Genomic DNA, 4,287 nt, shown 5'->3' on the forward strand with positions numbered 1-4,287 from the left:
AAGGTAAATGTCACGGACTGCTTTTTTAAAAGGTGGCGGGCAGCGTGTTCACCTCGTAGGCCAGAGTATAGCAGAATTTGATCCGATGCCAATGTATTCTCCAAAGTTTTCCAGACTTCGCTCAGTCCGAGGATCTCAAGCTTCATACGGCATGTCTCATTAGCTAGTTGTGCCAGTTTACCCTGCTGGGCTAGGGTTAATACATTCCAAGTTCCAATTCTTGTCCATTGTTTCGCGCTAAAAGTTGTTGCCGTTGAATCAGTTCGTAATCTTTCATTTTCGGTTTCTGTAACGGATTTTGGGTTTTGAGAGCAGTAGGTTGTTGGCCTAAGTTTCCTTATCCATCGTGGTGAGGCTGCCACCTTAGGTATAGCTTCCGGTGGAGGAGTATTTTATACTCAGCCGCTGGATGCTAGAACAGACGCTGCCGCTTCTGCTTGGTGAACAGACGCTCGGTACGCACCTCAATCGTTTTTTTTTTATTTTTTTTTATAGAAAGAGGAAATCTGCTTCTACAGATACCCGAGAGGTGGGTCCTCAGGTGATGTGGGGTCGACACTAAAACCTCTTTCTCTCTCTTCCTTACCTTCGCGGTACGCCCGTTAGAGATGACTTCGAGAAGGGGGATGACTTCGTACAATGAGTACACCACTCTAATGGTAAGCGTTCCACCTGCTACCGCCTTTAGTTGTTTGTTCTTTCCCGGAGGCTCGGGCCCTGGCTAGTACATAGACTTCCCGTCGGGCTCAAGCTTCTGGATGGGGAGAGGGAGCCAACTCAACTAGCTGTTGTTCGGCTCGCCATTTTCTCTGTAGTTCAAGGACGATTCGAGATACCGTGGAAGAAACGGCATCCCACTTATCCTCCCCCGTACACATTCTTTTAACAATTTTGTCGGGAGGGATATCTCTACCGCATAACTCCTACATACTGGACCTTTGCTCTACGAAGCGTGGGCATTCAAAGAGCACATGCTCCGCGGTTTCGTTGCAGTCTGCACACTCCGGACATGTAGGAGAACCTGTATGTCCGAATCTGTGCAGATACCACCTAAAGCACCCATGGCCTGACAGAAATTGTGTCAAGTGAAAATTCACCTCGCCATGGGGCCTGCTCGTCCACTTGGACACGCTCGGTATGAGCCTGTGTTTCAATCTACCCTTGTTGGAGGATGACGAATCCCTCTGCCATTTCAACATCGACGATGTTCTGGCAATCCGTCTCGCGCCTCTTGTGCCGCGTCTCGCGAAGCACTCCTCGTCCTCTGACACCACAAGTGCTATGGGCATCATACCCGCCAGCACGCATAACGCGTCTTTTGACACCGTACGGTATGCGCTGATGACCCTAAGGCCCATCAACCTGTGCGTACTTTCGAGCCGCTCTACGTTTCGCTTGACCACTAGCGTGCTCGACCATGCAGCAGCGCCATACCGTAGTATGGAGACCGCTACTGTCGCGAGAAGTCTACGCTTACTCGAGACTATTGCCGATCTATTTGACATTATCTTCGATAGTGCCATAATCGCCATGCTTGCACCCTTACAAGCATATTCCAGGTGGCTGCCAAATTTCAGCTTATCATCGATCATGACTCCGAGTTGCTTCAGTGAGCGCTTGGAGTTGATCGCGTACCCGCCTGTGGTGACCACCGCATGTTGTTCAGACACTGCACTACCAGCTAAGCACACAACTCTTAGCTGGCGGTCTTAGTTATCGATTAACCCATTGAAGCATGAGGTAGAAACTTGTGAGGACGAGAGCTATGTTAGATGCTCCTTGTCAACTTACTATTTTGCAGCACTTATCGTAGGGTTTGGGACCATTTGGGCAGGAGCACCTATTTTGGGCACTTGCTGCTATAACTCAGTCAATTTCAAACCGATTGACTTGAATTTTGAAACATGACTAGCTACTGTGCCTAGCTGATCGTGTCTCAAAAATCAAGCCAATCGGTTCAAAATTGACTGAGTTACAGCAGCAAGTGCCCAAAATAGGTGCTCCTGCCCAAATGGTCCCAGACCCTATAGATATTGGTCACTATTTGGTTTAGTGTGAGGAATAGAATGAGTCATTGAAAAAAAATAAAGAAGTGAGCAGCTGACATGCCAAACATTATCATTCTGCAATATTTTCTTATACGTGCAGATTTTATTTCACTCCAATAGCCGTCTATTCCGGTAACTACTGTACCATTCGCGCTTGATAAATAAGCTGTAAGCTTGTGTTGCTTGTTCGCCTATATAAGTACGTAGATGCGCATGCGGTGTATGATAGCCCGAGACACCGGCGAAGGAACAGAAAAAGAGAATCTTTACGGCACTACAACATCAACATGTTGGCTACATTTCATACGTAGACCCTATACTCGCAGGATCTGCATTTAAGATGATTGTGCATTGAACATAAACTACATGAGTTGCATTTGCTCTGGAAAATTTGGAAAAATTGAACCAATGTTTGTTGTCTTCCTCTGTTCTTTTGTAAATTGAATAAAAGGACGACGATGAAAATGGTGATGGGTCTATGTAGAGAGCAGCGAAATATGCTGTAACAATAAACATCAACGAATAAATAGCACTTGAATCCTTTGATTTTATTGGGAATTTCACAATAAGGCTGGTTCATCTCCGTTCGTTGATTTGAGTAAAATGAGGCGACCTCAGCTAAACAGTGGGAACGGCCTGTCCTATGACTCAGCCTTATGCAGCAGCTCAGTAATCGTTTCAGATTTGATTTCTACCGACATCGAATGGGATGAGCTGGAAACAACGTAGTCGTGACGGAAATGGTTCATGTACCTCGACACTGCTACTCAAGTATTGCAGCGTATATAGTTCAACCGAGAGATAACACGTAGGTATATTATTCTCGTACTTCGTCATCAATGACTCACTTCTACGGTTGTGCCTAATCGTCGAGAATAATCGCGCTGATTTTCGTCAGAACGGTCTTCGACATGTACGTAAACAAACGGGCAATGTGTTGATCGAATAATTAATGGGAGCTGATTGGCACCAGCCTACGGCACCGGCGAGAAGTGTATGAAGAGGGGAGCGTATGCCTACATAGTAGAATTCACATGAAAATTCTACGGCTTAGACGAGAGAAAGCGGGATATGAAGCGGAGGCACTCACCTGTTGAAGGTGAAGGTTGTTCAGTAGTACAGTAGTAGGGTGCACATGATTGCATGACGACTAGTATAGGCGCTTAACCGATAATAAAAACAAAATTACTGTGACTCTTGGAAGGCACGCGATGAATGCTGGCGATTTGGAACTTGCAGTTACATAGAAAAGGGTGGCGGGACATATATCCAAAGTGTACATCAAACGCTTACAGCAAAGCAAAAACCAGCTGTTGAGATCTGGTTTCGGACTAATATCAGTTTTGTAGGAAAGAGATTGTACTCAGAAAAACACTTTATTTAAACACGATCACCGGGCTCAGTTGTTTTTGCTATGCTCCCTGCTCTGCTATGTTGGTATACCCGAGTAAAAACGTATGGCTTACACTGAAACAAATGTACAGTAGCGTGGTTCAAAAAATCGTTTTTGCTCCACACCGCTTATTCGATTCCTATCCAGATTATATGTCTTTTCCCAAAATTTGAGCTCATTTGGTTGAAAATTGAGACTGCACAAGCTCGTCAAAGTTTGTATGGGAATTACTATGGGAAAACGATATTTTTCATTCAATCAATCGTAGCATTTCCCCAAGTACCCTAGTGGGTTAGTCGACCCTTGGAAATCCTAGGCTATTCTATCAGCTACAACTTTTCCGAAGACCGCATTCAAATCGGACGCCTCATTAATTAGTTACCGATTTTTATCTAGAATCGAAATCTTTACTCATGATGGTTAAACAATTCGGTGGGCATCACTGCATTTTGCAGTGAAACATATGTAGTAGCCATGATGTCAGTGTGCTATCTTTGGCGCCATATGCAGCAATGTTGCCTGCTGGGAAGCTGGAGGATCACTGTTGAAATTTTCCCAGTTGGATACAAATCGATAACTAATTGTGTGAATGTGGTCTTCGGCAAAGTTGTAGCTGATAGAGTAGCCTAGGATTACCAAGGGTCGACTAACCCACTAGGGCACTTGGGGAAATGCTACGGTCGATTGAATGAAAAACATCGTTTTCCCATAGTAATTCCCATACAAACTTTGACGGGCTTGTGCAGTCTCAATTTTCAACCAAATGAGCTCAAATTTTGGGAAAAGGCATATAATCTGGTTAGGAATCGAATAAGCGTTGTGGAGCATAAACGATTTTTTGAACCA

This window comes from Aedes albopictus, chromosome 2 (assembly GCF_035046485.1).
Source record: "Aedes albopictus strain Foshan chromosome 2, AalbF5, whole genome shotgun sequence".
Classification (NCBI taxonomy): Eukaryota; Metazoa; Arthropoda; class Insecta; order Diptera; family Culicidae; genus Aedes; species Aedes albopictus.